Source organism: Protopterus annectens, chromosome 6.part0 (genome assembly GCF_019279795.1).
Source record: "Protopterus annectens isolate FY-2018-M chromosome 6.part0, PAN1.0, whole genome shotgun sequence".
Taxonomy (NCBI): Eukaryota; Metazoa; Chordata; order Ceratodontiformes; family Protopteridae; genus Protopterus; species Protopterus annectens.
Genome location: NC_056737.1, coordinates 63,448,052 through 63,467,097, shown reverse-complemented (window position 1 = coordinate 63,467,097; position 19,046 = coordinate 63,448,052).

Below are 19,046 nucleotides of genomic sequence, written 5' to 3'. Positions count from 1 at the left end.
GAGACATAATACATATATTAAGATGGATGACCTGCTCATAATCCTCTGCAGTGGAGATGACCAGTGATCTATCAAGTAAAACATTTTCTGAGAACTGAAGAAAGATAGCCACAAGGTGCATTCTAGTTCACAACGTCTGGAAACATAGTTTGTGTTCTTGATGACTGGTGCCAGAGTGCTGTAACTTATATTAAGTATCTGCTAGCAAACTATGTTCATTCACACAGTTTGTTAGCTTCTGGTACTCCATTTTTTGACTACTTTTGTGATTGGTCTAGGGATACCTTTTGTTCAATAACATTCCAGTTGTTTTGCTCTCCATTAATTATTGTAATTACTTATTTCCATGGCTATCACATTATGCCCTCTCTTAGACTTCCGTTTTTAGTATAGTAACAGGCACATCAAACCAAAGGTAGCGTGTTTTATGTAGGCTGAAGATATGTTAGCTAAAGGGGCAAGGACATGGCCTTTCACCTTAGTAGGTTATGTTCTTATTATATTGACAGCTGCTTTCATGCAGTCAAGTTGAGCATGTTCTTAGCAAGCTTATCATTGAGATGAAGTAGTCATTCAGTTTGTAGGCCTTATTGTTGTGTCAGCTAATTGTCAAAGGCTCATCTTTAACAATCTATCCTTTCCCAAACAGCTTGTTTATGCCTTCCCAAACATTGCTGGATTATTTTGTTACTCTGGAGTTTAGCACAGTAATTCATCTTAACCTGTCATACTTTCATCTGGCATTTGTTCTACACAGAACAGTACATATGTTTTGTGGGCTCTTCAATTTCTTCTTGAAAGCTTTCTAAGTTTTGTCCTTATCAGCTATGTTTTTACAGACTGCTTTATTTATCCCGGATATGGCTATCTCACTGGTCCTGATTCTGATGGCCTATGCTAGTACATATCTTTCTAAGGTAGCAATCAATATTTTGATTAAATAGTCAGTATAATGCACTGTTTATGACTGAGAGATACTTTAAACAAGATTATCCTAGCTGTACTCAGTGCTTCTCTTATTTATTCCCTGCAGTTTTTATTTTTAGACATGTAATGTAAAAAGTGCTTGTAGCTGTAGAAAGGATGATTTATTTCCAGATGGCAAAGGTAGGCTGATGATCACTCAGGTGAGTAACAGTCATGCCTGAAACAATGGAATTAGCTGGGAACTGAGATATTCTTTACACTGGTCCTGTGATTTACTGTTTGAGATTTGTTAATCCTGATGCTATACACTCATTGATACTTCACTCCTATACTACATCTCCTGTACTGTGTTTGTTGTACTACAAAAGAAGGTTAGAAAATACTGCAGGATCTGTCAGGTTTGATGTGTGTAGCCTAGACTGAAAGGTTTATGAACTTTCAAACAGTCTGACACCAAAAATGCTTTTGTGGTTCTTGTTCATGTCATCTTTGGTGGTTATTGCTCCAGCAGTAACTTTAACTTTGAAGTGTTTTATTTATTTATTTCACATTTGTTAACTGGGTTAGTCCAACTGAGTTTGCAAACAAACCCATTTTCAGTAGATACCTGAGTGGAAAAGCCTCAGCAAACATAAGTAATGATAAAGTGACAATATACAAACATTAAATAGCCATCACAATGCAAAATAATTGTAAAAAGAAAAGGTTAGTCGCTATTTGCATTGCACTGATAGTAAGCAACCCATTTTTAGTGGAGACTCAAGGGGAAAGAGCCCTAGCAAACATAAGCAAAGATAAACATACAGGACAAAAAATATTAAAAATACAAAATTAATTATAAAGAGAAAAACAAAAGAAAAAAATTATGAACATTAAGGGTTGCACTGATAGCAGTGGTCTTAAATCTACTATATATGAGACTAAACACAAAAAGATAATCATTGTTCAAAAGAAGGACAATGTACAGACATTGATAGGAAGTTGGGGGGGGGCAGATAAATAGTGTGGAGAATGGGAGGGGGAGAGAAAGGAGGGGGCTATAGTAGTAGAGCTGATGGTTTAGGAGGTTAGTTTAAGCAGAGGTTACTGATGGAGAAGGAAAGTTAAGAGATGCAACAGGTTATACAGTAGGACAGACCAAGACTACATGTGGTCAAGGCAATGGCATAATTTCAAGTTTAGTAGGTGGGATTTAAGCTCCTTTTTAAAACAGGGAAAGGAAAGGTTGGATCTAATATGGAGAGAGAGAGAGAGAGAGAGAGAGAGTTTGTTCCAATTTAGTGAGACAGAGTGTTTGTAGTTTGACAATATTCCTTTTGGCTTTATAAACGGAGAAAAGATGCTGATCAGCACTCAGGAGAAGCTGGGGGAGAAAGCAGAGAGTAACATGGGAGGCAAGAGCAGGGCATGCAGAGGGGTTGTTGAGTATGGAAATGGTATTGTGGAGTTTGGATTGCAGGAGAAGGTGCGGAATTTCTAGCCATTGAAGTTTCTTTAGTGAGAGGCAGTGATGGGAAGAGAATGGTTGGTTTAGAATAAATCTGTCAATTTTGTCGTATGTTTGTTCCAGTTTCTGCATTGCGGTAGTTTGGATATTGGTAAGGATGGGGGAAGCGCATAGAAGACTAAGTAAGAGAAATGCCTGGGCAAGAGTGTGTTTAGTGGCAGTAGTGAAGAATTTTTTGTTCCTATAAAGTAGTCCAAGTTTTTTGGTGGGTTTTTTTGATGCTCTGTTTTATGTGCAAGTCAAATTTTAGTCAGTCATCAATTATTATCCCAAGGAGTTTGGTGTGTGAGGCAGGGGAGATAGTGGTGCCATCTAGGAAAGAAAGAGAAAAATTAGATTTAAGGTGAGAGAGTGTCTAAGTTAGGAAGAGAAAGAGCTGAGTTTTCGTAGGGTTAAGGATTAGTTGATTGTTTCTGACCAGTTTTTCAACAGAGATAAAGGAATTATTTGTTAGTATGTGTAGTTCAGAGACAGTATTGGAGATAGATAAGAGAGTAGCCATCTGCGCATTGTATTACAGATGACAGACTGCAGGATGAATGTAGGTTGCTGGTAAAAATGTTGAAAAGGAGCGGTCCAAGTATGAAGCCTTAGGGTACTCCTGTTGGAACAGCAAGGAAGGATGAGAAAGCCTGCTGCCATCTAACAGCTTGTTTTCAGCCAGTAAGGTAGGATTGGAATCAGCCAAGAGTAAAAGGAGAGAGGTTTAGGTCTGAGAGTTTGTTAACAAGGATGGGATGAGACACAATGTTGAAGGCTTTAGTGAGACAGGACATGAGGAGGTTGTTGCTCCTAGCTTTTGCAACCTTTTGAGTAAAGGATAGTAAGGCAGTCAAGGTATTGTGTTTAGGGTGGAAACCATGTTGTGAGGGAGTGAGGAGATTTTCATGAATGAGATAGGACAGTAGTTGAGTATGTATACATTTTTCAAGGATCTTAGAGAGCGGTGAGAGAATAGCAATTGGCCTATAGTTAAAGAGTTCAACAGAGTTGCCACCTTGTGCAGAAGAGTGCTGTAGAAGGATTTCCATATTTCTGGTACGGTAGATTCCTGAATGGAGCGGTTGATAAAGATAGATACAGGATATGCAGTAGAGTCAGCAGCAATTTTTCGGAAATTAAGGGGGGAGTTTTTTAGTGGAGGGAGAGCATGGTTTTAGTTTAAGAAGCAGGGATTTGATATATTTAGTAGAAACAGGTTGCAAGGTAAAAGGCTGAGAGACATAGAAGCATAGAAGTTTAGGGGGAGGTGAGGGTGACACAGAAGAGTTGGGATGAGCAGAGTCACCAGAGGGTAGGAGTTTAGAGATGCTGTTTATGAAGTGTCTGTTGAATAAGTCTGCAGTTTCAGATTGAGAGTGATAGGGGAAAGGGTTAGGGATGGTAGCAGAACCAGTGTGGAGCAGGGAGCTGATAGTACTCCAGAATTTTTGGGGGCCATAGGTTCATAGGTTCATAGGTTGGTAGTAGGCTATCGGCCCTAGGGCCTAAACAAGCCTAGCCATAACAATTCCCTGGCTATTTTTCCCCATACTATTTAATTCCCTGGACCCCTGTCTAGCAGGGCAACTGACGTGATCCCTGGGGTGAATTTCCTTTCTCCCATCCAATCGTCAAGGTTCCTTTTGAAGAGGGCCAAAGAGGCGCTCTGCTTGACATGTATGGGAGGTCTATTCCAGAGTCTGGGAAGTCTCTGGGTCAGGAACCTATCCCTCCAGCATGTTTTGTTTATTGTGATGATAAGGTTTAGATCCCTGGAGCATGTGGCTCTGAGAGATTGGGATTTCTTTAAGTGTAGCATGTCCAACAGCTCTGAGTTTGACATGGTCTTGTATGTTAAGCAGAGATCACCTCTGAGTAGACGATATGCGACAGAGTATAGTTGGAGATTTTTAAGGTGGTCAGTGTAGGGCATCTGCTTTAGGCCTGTGATTCTTTTAGTGAGGTATTTCTGTGGCCTTTCCAGTTGCTGCAGATGTCTTGAGAGGTACATATCAAACGGGGCATTGTATTCTATAATGGGTCTAATGAGGGATGAGAACAAAGAAAAAAATGGCTGCGGGTAAAACCAGGGTGCAAAAGAAAAATCCAAATGTAGAAAAAAGTACAATGTGCCGAGGTAACACACAATAGAAGTTTTAATAAAAAAACAAAGAAACAAGATGGTAAGCACTTTCACAACTATCGTTGCTTCATCAGACATAACTAAAAGGCAACTCAGTGCTTTAATAAGTGTAAATAAAATCAATTGACATATCAATTATAGTTAACCAATAACGTCATACTTTAGATTAGCAACCACAAAACATTTAACTCTATTTTATGTAATAATGTAAAAGGCTAAAACCAACATCAGATATAAATGAGAAGAAGATGTATAAAAATAGAAAATACAATATACAAATATCTAAAACTACTTAAAATACGCAAGCCATTCATATGGACAACATCACAAACTAATGCTTAAGGCGTCTAGCCTTTAAAAAAGGAATTAAAGAAGTAGTGCCATTAAGACCAGGATATTTTTCAGCATTTAATTTCAGTATCCACTTTCTGTAATATTTTCTATATCTCCTCCTCTAGAATTTCTATGAATGTGTTGCAAAACAAAGAATTTAAAAGAATGAGAATAATCAGTGAGAATAATCAGTGCACATAACATGGTCGGCTAATGCGTTAGACTGCTTCCTGTTTGTGATGTCTCTGATGTGCTCTAGAATTCTGTCTTTGAACATCCTGTTAGTTTTACCTACGTAAAAAGCAGGGCATTGCTGGCAAAAACAAAGATAAACAACATCAGTAGTCCTACAATCGGAATATTGATTGGAACATAACATAAAATGTCTAGTGGGATGAGTATACGTGTTTTTACTAAAAATATACTGACAGGCACTACAGTTTCTGCACGGGAAAGTGCCAAAACGAGTGGAAAGATGAACAATGTTACGTACTTCTCCATTACAAAGATGCTGCTTAAGTGATCTATTATTCCTAAAGCTAAAGGTTCGACTCACAAATTTTTTCAGTGAGACCAGGAACATCTTGTAATAGATACCAGTATTTGTTAACAACGTCTGTGTACTGATTAATATTACTGGGAAACTGGAATACAATTCTGAAATCATTACTTACAGTTGTATTATTGCCCATAGTATCGACAACATTATTTGAATTCAAATAAGGTCTACATCTAGTATGTCTCAATTTCCAAGCATCAGAAATACTCTGATCAATATCCACGCTTGAATAACCCCTGTCCATAAATTCAGATTTTAAACTGTTGAGTGCAATCACTGCATCCTCATCTCTGTCATGTAGTCGTAGTGTCCTAAAAACCTGCCCCTTGAGCACATTCCTAGGAATGTGTCTAGGATGCATACTTGATTTATGCAAGAATGTACTCCTTCTGGTTGGTTTAAAGTAAATATTACTACTCAAACGATTCAAATGAGAATTAATGACTTTAACATCAAGGAAATTGATTTCTGTAGCAGAAGTCTGATAAGAAAACATCAAGAAATCAGTTGTCGTGTGCAAATACTCTAAAAAATGTACAAGATCTGAACCACAACCTTTCCACAACATAAAAACATCATCTACAAAATGTACATACCAAAGTACCTGTCCTAAGAATGGATTATTAATGGATAGAATATTCTGCTCTTCCCAGCAAAACAAAGCTAAGTTGGAGTAGCTATTGGCACATGCAGTGCCCATAGCCACGCCAACTTTCTGCAGAAAAAATTGATCTTGGAACATAACAATGTTGTTCTCTAGAATAATTTCTAATAAACTGCAGATTAATTGAATCTTATTGTTGGTGTAACATCTATTAACGGTCAGAAACTCTCTTATCCTCTCTACACCCCAAAAATTGGGTATGCTGGTGAATAGAGATTCTATATCCATTGTAACAAGGACAAATTCCTCATCTTAATCAATACTTGCCATCCTACTATGTAGCCGTTCCAAGAACATATTGGTATTGGAAGGATTTCCTGACTGTTGTGACAATGTGGTTATCGAAGGTGAGACCACTGTCCACCTGTGTCCCTAAGTCTCTTATCACACTTTCGGTGTTTAGTGTACTGCTACCTATATGGTAATTCACGGGTACATGTTTTTCCCAAAGGGGATAACTATACATTTCTTGGCATTGAGCTTGAGTCCATGGCTCTGGCACCAAGCATCTGCTTCTGTAAGGCCCTTTTGTAGAGTATCCACATCATTTGGGGATTCAATAATGGCTCCCAGTTTGCAGTCATCTGTGAACTTTGTTAGCCAGAGTCCCTTAGTGTTAGCCTGTACTTCAGAGAAGTAGATGCCAAACAAGAGCAGTCCCAGGACTGAACCCTGAGTTACTCCACTTGTCACTTGTCTGGAGCTGGATTTTGAGTTGGCTACTTTTGCAGTGCGGGTTCTGTCAGTAAGCCAGTTGGCAACCCATTGAGTGATGTAAGGATTAATGCCCAGCTTAGTAGGTCTAGCTATGATTCCAGAGTGGGGGATGGTGTCAAAGGCCTTGGCAATGTCAAGATAGCCTCTGTGGACCACCTTACCCTCCTCCACAGCTCTGGAGACTGATTTGAAGAAGTCAGTCAGGTTCAGGAGACAAGATCAGCCCTTCAAAAAACCAAAATTGGATGCGGTCCAGTGTTTGAAGGTTGCCAATGTCTTTGTTTATAAGTTTCATGATAATATGTTCCATTGCCTTGCAGATGAGGCTAGTCAGTCTGATGGGGCAGTAGTTCCCGGGATCCAAGGTGGATCCCCCTTGTGGAGTGGGATAACTGCAGCTGTGCACCACTCAGTAGACATGAAGCCTGAGGTTAGGCTATGATTAAACATGACACTTAGGTGAGGTGACAGTTCATTTTGTAGTTCATGTAATAAACATCCTGGGATGTCATCTGGTCCCATGGATGCTATATTCTTAGTTTTGGAGAGTGCGTTTTTTACCTGTGTGGCTGTTATTACCGGAATTTGGCAATCTTCCGGTATTGAGATGGGCCATTTAGGGGGTGAGAGGGGGGTGAAGTTGGCACTCAATTGATCTGCCAAGATATTGGCAGTATCCTTGGGATCAGTATCCTTGGGATCAGTATATTTAATGCCATTCTGTTGTAGCTCAGAGCAGATCTGAGCATTGCCACTTAGATTCTTGACATAGTTATAGAATGCCTTGTGATTGTCTTTGGAATCTTTGGCAATTTTATTTTCATAACTATTTGGTTGAGAGCTTTGAAATTTAGTGAAATATTGGCATTTATCCAAAATAATAAGTTTTTACATGATTTCTGAGTTGCTTATAACCTTGGAGAAATGTGGGAGTTTTAGTGGTTTGCCATTTATTCCATAGAGCATCTCTTTCATGCATCAAAGCATGAGGAGCTTTGGAGAGCCAGGGTGCAAAATTAGATGTGATTCTGATTTTGTGAGTTGGGGCAAGAAAGTTTAGAACATCAAGGAAAATGTAGTTAAATTTAGTAACAGCATCATTGAGCGGGCGAGTTTGTAGGAAAGACCAGTTGATGGCAGAGAGTCTATAGTTAAAGGTCTATAGATAGATATAGATAGATAATGATAGATATAGATATACATAATATATATGGGTGTAAATAAAAGGTAGAGTCATATCTGGTAGAAAGATTTTGTTGGTGTAAAACAAAAGAGAATGCACATATATAACTGAATTCTCATTTGAGTGAATCCCATATGGTTGGATTTAGTTTTATACACTGTAGGCAAGCTGAAATGTGCAGGAAAATTAATTTTTGAATGAAAAAGTGGTATTTGTGAAGATGTGCAAGACTGTTTTCTATCAGTTGTGATTATGCAAGTATTGATGGGTTAGGGTAAGAGTAAGGGTTAGGAAAGGGGATCGACTCAGTATTATGCATGTTTTGTGTTGTCTGTATTTTGTGTCCTTTTGTCTTACATTGTGCTACTGTTAGGGAAAGGGTTTTTATAACATACGGTGTAAGGTTAGGTTTAAGGACAGGGGTAGGGTTAGTGTTACAGTTAGGATATAGTTAGGGTTAGCACACATATATAAGATGGTGCAGGGGTGGAGCCCCAATGGCCACCTTATTCACGTTTGCTACCCCTAAACATAACCCTGACCCTATCACTGTCCCTAACCCTACACATTACATTACTAAGAAGCCCTTTTCTTGACAGTAGCTGTACCAAGATAACACTTGATCTCAGTTGTGTAGCTGTGGTTTACTGATACAGGGCTTTTTTAGTGCAAGAGAAGTAGTCAGTGTTTTGTGACTCACTCTTATGAGTCATTCAGTGTTTTGTGATTCTCTCTTTTTTGTTATATCTTTTAGGATTTTTCGGTCCGCTAATGATTGGCAGTAGATTTTTCACAAACGCCAAGGTGCCAACTCGCCGTTCAACCTTCAAAGAAGGCATGCCCATTACGCATGCCTTTCGAATGCCCACCCAACTGCGGGGAGAACATGCAGACTCCACACAGAAGGCACTCCCCACACACCAGCCGAGAACTGAATGGGAGAACCTCTTGCTGTGAGGCAACAATGCTACTGCTGCACCACCGCGGTTGATATATATATATATATATGTATATATATATATATATATATATATATATATATATATATATATATATGTATATATATATATATATATATATATATATATATATATATGGGTCTCCTACACTAGACCGACATGCCACAAAGCCGACGCCCAAAAGACCGACACCAGAAGGAATTCACATCTAGATCAAGGGAGGTCATTGTTCCCCTGTACTCATCACTCATCAGACCAATGATAGAGTACAATGCCCCATTTGGAATGTATCTTACCCGACACCTGCAGCAATTGGAAAGGCCCCAAAAGTTCCTCACCAAAAGGATGAAGGGTCTCAAAAATATGTCTTATGCTGCCCGACTGAAGGAACTCCAGCTCTATTCAGTCGCATACCGTTTGCTCAGAGGTGACCTGTGCCTGACATACAAGGCCATGTCCAACCCGGAATTAATGAACATGCTCCACCTCAAAAAATCCAAATCCATCAGAACTGCAAGAGCAAGAGACTTAAACCTTAACACGGTTATAAACAGGACGTGCTGGAGGGACATATTCATCACCCAGAGACTCCCTATGCTGTGGAACAAAATCCCGGTACATGTGAGGCAGAGCACCTCGCTGGCTTTGTTCAAGAGAAATCTTGACCAATGGATCGGAGATCGCACGTTTACCCCAGGGATCACCTCAGTGTCACTGCTGGACAGAGGCACGGCAAAATAATGGGCATAGTATCTTTCAAACTTAAGGGGTGGTGAAAGCCACAAAAACTTTGGGCTAGGCTTATAAATGCCCTAGGGCAGATAGCCTAGTATGAACCTATGAACCTATGAACCTATAAGACCGATGACACAGATGATCGACAAGGTGAAATCCCAACAGCAGAAACACCAACATGGGCAACGTGTGAGCGTGACTCGGTAAGTGTGCGATAGTGAGGGATTTAGGGTTATGGTGAGGAAAAGGTGAGTGCGCAGTAGTGTCGGGCTTAGGGTTAGGGTGCGGGAAAGATGATTGTGTGATAGTGTCGGACTTAGAATTAGGGTGTGGGAAAGGTGAGTGTGCGGTAGTGTCAGACTTAGGGTTAGGGTGCGGGTAGGTAAGTATGTGGTAGTGTCGGACCTTAGGGTTAGGGTTATGCATTAAGGTTAGTGCAAAAAATAGTTGTGTGTAATGTGTAGTTTACGTTTTGTGTGTCGGTGTTATGGTGTTCAGTTTTGTGTTTTCGGTATTGTGTGTTGTCTGTCTTTTGGTGTTGGTGTTTTGGGTGTTGGCTTTGTGGTGTGTCGGTGTAGTGTGGAGGATCCATACATATATATATATATATATATATATATATATATATATATGTGTATAGACAGACACACACACACACACACACACACACACACACACACACACACACACACACATATGTACATATAGGATTAACAGAGTACTAAAAAAATAAGGTGATCTAAAAAGACTGAACCAGAAAATAATGAAAACAAAAACAGCCCCCATTAAATATTATTCTATGCTGGAGGCTTGTCCCCCTATATGCTCCACATTCCCTGATAATTATATATACTAAAACAAAGATAACACAATTGTGGGGAAAGGGCAAATTCCCAGTCCCTGCCATTCAACAATGTTGCACATGCAAAAGCCAACATTAAGAAAAGCCACCCTTAAGCTGAAAAAGTAGCGAAAAATGAGCTTTCAGTATTTTGAATGTTTGCTCATGCAAACTGCAACCACACATAAGTGCTAACAGCACTAAATGTCCTATAAGGAAACAACTCCTGTACTTATTAATAATGACCATCCCTCTTGGCATATCTAAAGGTCAGTTCCCTGTGCTTTTTCCTATTAACCTGGTGAACTTGGGCATTCCAAGGCAGTGCAAAAACACTGGAAGCAGACCACCACGATAAGTAAAAGAATTTATTGAACAAGGATGCGCGCTTTCGTGTACATAAAGCACGCTTCTTCAGATCCATAAAAACTGAACACAACAGGTGCTATATATATATACAAGAATTTTCTTGCAATAGGCAATCAAGCAATAAACAATTAAGCAATAAAGTCATCATTCAATCAGGAATTTCATTTAATACAAAAAGCCTAAAAGCCTAAAAAAACATTTCTTAAAGAACTAAGAGCATGTATAAGCGTTTAAAACATCTGTAAGCGTATTAAAAGTATTGATGTCTAAACATATTTGTTGCACACTAACCCATAGACTAATGACTAGATAAGCCACATAAACGAATAAATAAATAACTAAATGAATAGATGAATAAATAAATAAACATATTCAAGCAGATGTATTGTGTAAAATAGCAACCACAATAAAGACTAGAAAACAAAAACATAAACACTGCCAAAATGCAAAATCTTCTCTCAGAAGGTTCAAACTACATCTTCGATATCCGCCCACATAGCGATGTATGGCAGAAATATAAAGTACAAAGCACAAGCACTGTATAAAACTGAGATAGTGTTAATATTGAGGTCCCTTTTAACTCACATTTCCATAACATAATATTCTTAAGAAGAGCACCTGACGCTCTGATGAAACGAGACCTATTTAAAACAGTCATCTCAATCTAAATAAATAAAACATTATTTATAAAACATAAATAGCTATTCTTGTTCAACAGCATCCATACAGTAATTCCATAATACAACATATTATATATATAAATATAATGGTAAAACCCAACTAAAGATATGTTATGTGCAAATGATTATTAAATATAAATATAAATCTAAGTATTAATAATGTATGTATGTGTATATAGAATAAATGTATGTGTGTATGAAACCTTGTTACTGATCATAAAACTGAAAAATTAAAAAACCTAAAATCAATCTACAGTACTAACCAAAAATATGAAACTACATAAGATGAATGGGTGATGTAAAAATAAATAAATGTTATATGGACAAAAACACTACTGAAAGCTTCATATTAGCTATAGGGTGCTTAATCTCTGAAATGCTTGTGTATGAAAGTAAGGGAAGTTCCTGATCAAACCTTTATATTAATTTATTTCACACTACGTCCTTTTAGAGGAGCTCTCACACTCACATATTGGTTCAAACCTGGGAAATATTGAGCCTTCAATCTAAGAATCCAACATAGTTCTTTATTCTCCAAGTCATTAAATATATCTCCTAGCCTTTTGCATGGTGTGATAATCTGTAAAACTCTAAAAGCAAATGTATGTTCTGAATTATTCATAACATGTTTTGCTAACGCGTTTTTAGAATCACATTTCTTTATATCGTAAATATGATCGTATATTCTCTCCTTCAGGCTTCTGGTTGTCATGCCTATATAAAAGGCTCGACAGGCTTGACAATCCGCCAAATATACCAGATTCCTGTCTTCACAAGTTGCTAAAAAGCTAGGTTCAAATTTAAATGCTAGTGTGGGATGCACAAAAACTTGCCTAGTAGTAATCATTGCACACATATTACATTTTTCGCAAGGAAATGCGCCTAATCTTTTGTCAGTATTAGATCTAACTCTTTTAGATTCACCCAACTGTTCACACACAATAACCTGCTTAAATTCTTGCTATTCCGATAAACAAAGGAGGGTGTGGAGCCAACTATATTTACTATCTCTAGATCCGTCATAAGTATATGCCAATTTCTAGTTATAATGTTTTTAATATGCTTATTATCACTAGTAAACCTGACATTAATATTAACCCTAGATTTATCAAAGGCTTTCTTACTAAACCCATATTGTTTAGGAATAAAAATGTCTGATCTTACCATATCTTTTATGGGTATATGTTTTTCTTTGATAAATCATACCTTTTCTGAATTATATCCTCTATTAATGAAAAGGTGTAGCAACTGCCTCATGTACACAGACAACCCTCTCCTTACCTCCCAACACTCAGACTTGCAAGAGATGCACTTATATATCCAAACTCAAAGACATGCATTCTCCAGCCAAGACTGGAAAAGCTGGTGAAGAGGAAAAGGTTAATACCTGCACCATACCACATGCAGCATATAGCCCTCCAGAACAGCCACCATCACAGCTATCACATAAAGACACAAACCAAACACCCACCTTTGTGGAGGCTCTCAAGAGAAATCCATCCAAACAGGAGAGACCTCAAAATCAGAAATGCACTCGATCACCACAAAACAGCACAAATCACAAGACACATAGCTCACCTACACAGTGTGCCCCTCAACCTAATCCCCTAAGCAAAACAGCTTGCCCAATACACTAATCATAGGTGACTCAATAGTGAGGCACACTGATGTCTCACTCACTAGGCTGAATAAGGAGAAGGTAACAGTCATCTGTCTGTCAGATGCCAGGGTACAACACATAACACACGCATTCAGGTCACTCCACAAAAAAGTATGACTCTGTCATTGTCCATGTGGATGTGAATGACCTGAGACGTACCTCCCTGGACTACATGAAAAGAGACATGGAGGAGCTCTCAGATTATGTGGCACTTGCAAGTATGACCCTAGCCCTGAGCAGCATCCTTCCATCATCCAGAATGATACCGCAGTAAAAGCAGAAAATGATTGACTTCAACAATTGGCTACGTTTCTGGTGCTATCCTAAGGGAATCCAGTATCTGTCTGCTTGGGATGACATGATTGACAGACCTCGATCCTTTGCCAGACATAGCCTACATCTGTCACCCCTAGGTTTCCAGATACTGGCTAAGACTCTGGCCACCCCTATAGTGCCTTTTTAGGTGGTGTTCCAAAGACCAAATTACCACCATAACAGCTATAAATAAATGCAATCTGAGGGTCATGCTGCTCAATGCTAAAAGTCTAAATCTCAAGATGCACTTGCTTGAAGCACTCCTCAAAATGGAGAACATCAACATTTGTGCTGTAACGGAGACCTAGTTTAAAGCAGCAGAAATCACCCCTGCGCTACTGGGCTATAACTCATTCTACACCTTTCAGCCCCAGAAAATGGACCGAAGCTCCAAAGGCGGAAGCATCTCCATATTCATAAAGGATATGCTCACTTCCACACTAGTAGCCCAGCATAATGCATCAGAGATACTTTAGGTACAACTAACATTGGGTAAGATGGCGATTTAGGTCATAGGTTCATAGGTTGGTACTGGGCTATCTGCCCAAAGACATATATTAGCCCAGCCACATTGTGCGGTATTCACCGCCCCTTTAGTAGTTCCCTAGACCCTTGTACTAGCAGCTAGTACCCTTGGCCCCTATCTAGTAGTGCTGTTGGTGTGATCTCCGGTGTGAACTTTCTATTACCCATCCACTCATCAAGGTTCCTCTTGAAGAGTGATAGTGAGGGGCTTTGTCTTATGTAGAGCGGGACCCTGTTCCATAGTAAGGGAAGTCTCTGCGAAGGGAATCTATCACTCCAGCATGTTCTATTCATTGTTGTGTTGAGGTTTATATCCCTAGAGCGTGTAGCTTGAGTAGATTTGGTTTTGCTAAGATGGAGCATGTTCAACAATTCTGGATTGGACATGGCTCTGTACGTTAGACAGAGATCACCTCTGAGAAAGCGGTATGTAACAAAGAACAGTCTTAGCTTTTTCAATCGTGCTGCATAGGGCAACTGTTTGAGGCCAGTAATCCTCTTGGTTAGATACCTCTGTGGTCTCTCCAGCTGCTGGAGGTGTCTAGCCAGGTACATTCCAATTGGTGCATTGTACTCAATAGTGGGTCTGATGAGGGAAGAGTAGAGGGGCACCATTACATCCTTAGACCTTGATGCAAACCCTTTCGTGATCAGATGGGTCACATAGAAGGATTTTCTAACCACTTTGGCAGCATGGTTATCAAAGGAAAGCTGACTATCTACTTGGGTCCCTAGATCCCTTATTTCTTCTTCAGATTTCAGGGGATTACCTCCTATGTTGTAGTTTGCAGGTACTCTGTTTTTTTCCAGAGGGGACTACTATGCATTTTTTTGCATTTAGCTTGAGACCATGGCTTTGACACCATGCATCAGTCTCATTTAGGTCCTTCTGGAGGATCTCCATGTCAGCCGGAGACTTGATTATAGCACCCAGTTTGCAGTCATCTGCAAACTTAGTCAGCCACAGCCCTTCCGTGCTTGCCTGTACTTCTGAGAAGTATATGCCAAACAGGAGGGGTCCCAGGACAGAGCCCTGAGGCACACCACTTGTTACTGGTCTGGATTCAGACATAGATCCCGCTACTCTTACTTTATGGGATCTGTCTAAGAGCCAGTTTGTGATCCATCTTGTGACGTAAGGGTTTATGCCCAGGCTGGTGAGCTTATCAATAATACCTGAATGGGGAATGGTGTAAAATGCTTTAGCAAGGTCAAGGTAAGGCGTGTGCACCTCCTTTCCCTTATCTATAGCCTGAGTAACTGTCTCAAAGAAATCCACCAGGTTCAGGAGGCATGATCTGCCTTTGATGAAGCCGAACTGTGTGGGGTCCAGCGACTGGAGGTTCCCAATCTTTCCATTTATGAGTTCCATAATGATTCGCTCCATAGCCTTACAGATCAGACTGGTCAGGCTTATTGGTCGGTAGTTCCCAGGGTCAGATGTGGCCCCACTCTTGTGTAGCGGGACCACCGTTGCCGTGCACCATTCTATGGGCACATATCCTGTGGAGAGGCTGAGACTGAACAGGGTATTAAGATGCGGGGTTAATTCCTTTTGTAGCTCGCATATGACACAGCCTGGGACACCATCTTTTCCCATGGAGGCAGTGATTTTAGCTTTAGATAGTGCCTTGTTAACCAACGTATCAGTAATAATTGGACTTACACAATCCCCTGGAATGGTAATAGGCCCTGTAGGTGGTGAAGGGGGGAAGAAATGCTATAGGTTCCCAACCATGTCCGAAGACTGTCATTCCACGTTCCTAAGCACCCTGGAAACTATTAAGGTCCAACCCAACACTCTCATACTGGGTGACTTCAACTATCCCTCCATCAACTGAGAAAACTGCTCATGCACCAATACACTTGCCCAACACTTCCTAGAATTCATTAATTCTAATGCGCTGGACCAGCTCATTTTTACCCCAACTAGAGGAAGCAATATCATTGACCTGGTTACTACTAACATGGGCAAACATTGCTCAACACCAATAGTCAATTCCTCCCTGGTTAGATCCGACCACAAACTAATTACCATGGAAATCCACATCTCACCTACATCACCATCAAAGGTAACCACCATGAAAATTTCCCCAAAGCTGACTTTGGGCTCCTAAAAACAGAGGCGGCTAACTTTACGGTACCCATGCAAATAGAAAATAGGTGCATGGTCACCGAATCCTACACCAATGCACTGTACAAACATGTACATAAATGCATGGAACTACCCATTCCCAACAGAACCAAGATGCTCTCCTCCAAAATAGAAAGCCAATTTGGTGATCCTCTGCCATTAACAAACTACAACAGAAGGAAGAAACTGTTGCAGAAAAAGGTGAAGTCCCAAGACTGGAAAACCTCCCTTATTAGCCTCAACAAAAAGCTGACATCCCTCATCAAAACCTATAAAGCTAGCTATGAAGGCAAAATTGTGGCAGACACTAAAAACAACCACAAAGCCTTCTACAGTTATATCAAGAATCTCCATGACAATGCCCAGATTTGCTCTGAGTTACTGCACAATGGTACCTCCTATACTGAGTCAACAGATATTGCCAACATACTAGCTGACAGATTCAGTGCCAATGTTACCCCTCTCTCCCCCACTAAAGGACCAATCACAATACTGGAAGAATGCCAGGCACCCAGCATTACTGCAGCACAGGTTAAAGCTGCATTGTCCAAGGCCAAGAATACAGCTTCCATGAGACCCACCCAACAATATCCCTGGTTGTGTTCTATGTGAACTACAAAGTGAACTGGTGCCACACCTATGTGCCCGTTCAATCATAGCCTCACCTCAGGCTTTGTCCATACAGAATGGTGCACTGTTACAGTCATCCCTCTCCATAAAGGGGGAGCGACTACAGACCCTGGGAATTATTGCCCCATTAGCCTGATGAGTCTGATTTTAAGGCTATGGAGCACATCTTTATGGACCTAATTAACAAGATATAGGGAATCTCCAAACTCTGGATCCCACGCAATTTGGTTTTGTGAAGGGTAGATCATGCCTGCTCAACCTGGTTGACTTTTTTGAGTCAGTCACCAGAGCTGTGGATGAGAGCAAGGCACTTTATACAGCCTACTTAGAACTGGCCAAGGCCTTTGATACCATTCCCACTCAGGAATTATTGATAGACTCACTAAACTAGACATCGACCCCTATATCACTAGGTGGGATGCAAATTGGCACACAGATAGAACCCACAGTGTGAAAGTTGCAGACTCCAAGTCAGACTGCTGACCAGTCGTGCATGGAGTCCCACAGGGATCGGTCCTGGATCCTCTCCTGTTTGGCATCTACTTTTCAGAAGTCCAAGCCAACATGGAGGGACTCTGGCTGACCAAGTTCACTGATGCAACAGTAGGAAGGGAAAGCACACAATCGTAGTTGAGGTTGCTGATAGCTATATATTCCACAATAAATCCAATGTCTCTTAAAAATATGAATAATCCAAGGTCAATAATACGCTCCAAATAGTAGTTTATTGTAGACAAACAATACACAACTTGCGTCGACCTAGGTTTCGTCCGTCTCCACGGACTTCTTCAGAACACAAGTTACAACTCAAAAACATGCCGCTTAAATATTACACCTAAGGAAATCCCAGTCCCTCCGCACCACATGCTCCAGGGACCTGAATCTCTTTGCCACAATCAACAGAACATGCTTGAGGGACAGGTTCATAACCCAGAGACTGCCCATGCTCTGGAATAGACTTCCAACACATGTCAAGCAGAGCACCTCACTGGCCCTTTTCAAGAGAAATCTTGATGCGTGGATGGGAAATAGAAAGTTCACCCCAGGGATCACTCCAGTGGCACTGCTTGATAGAGGCACTGGGAACTAATGGCAGCATGATGCCAGGGCACTTCTATGGGCTAGGCTTGTAAAGGCTACAGGGCACTTCTATGGGCTAGGCTTGTAAAGGCTCCAGGGCCGTTGGCCTAGTTCACACCTATGAACCTATATATATACTGAGAGAGAGAGAGAGAGAGAGAGAGAGAAATGTATAGCTAGGTAGATTGATAAAATGTGCAGCCAGTAATAATGATCTCTCATTCCTATATCTAGGGCTATAGCTGTGTCTTTAATAGTGCCAGTATGGATAGGATGAATATCTTTAGCTATGCTTGGAATTTGGGAATTTTACTGCATAAGCTTCTAGCATTCAGTTGAAGCATTTGCAAGACCCTCCTGTATTTAAAAATATCTAAAGTATACATGTTTTCCAGTATTCTGATTACATTCTGTACCACCTGAGAAGAGTCATTTTTGCTGGTGAGAATGGAAAAGACACTTTAAGAAGCATGAATATGTCGCAGAATTAGATATGTAGCACCCAAATAATATTTTAATTTTTTTCTGACAGTAAAGGCAAACATGACAGTGTTTCCCTAAGTCATTTCATTCGATTCTGGATTGTGTATGCAGCATTAAGCTTTGTATCAAGCTAGATCCCCTAGGAGGCATGTGCTCCACTAATTAACAAGGCTATTATTAAAGATGCAGATGACTGGCAATTGTGGTTCTATCTACTTCTTCTTTAATTCTGGCTCATTCTATGACCCCTGCACAATCTTCCCTGACCCTTCCTTTGCCTTTGTCTGCACAGAAGCCACACCAATTAGAAGTCTAACCTATATACCCACTGTGTCTAACTGGGATTGGACACTTGTCTTAATCCACCCCTCAAAAGACTGCTATCAGCATCCCAAAACTGGCATGGAGTTGTCTTTGCCATATAATATGTGTACAGCGTTGCTATAACATTTAATATGATATAATATTGGGTGTCATTTACACAAGTACAATATAAAATAACAAATGTGTAAAGGCTGTCATTTATACAAGTATAATGCAATATAATAAAAAGTAACCTAAGAAATAATAAGACTCTCTAGCAATAGAACAAAGCTTAATTTGTTTAAATTATATGAGTT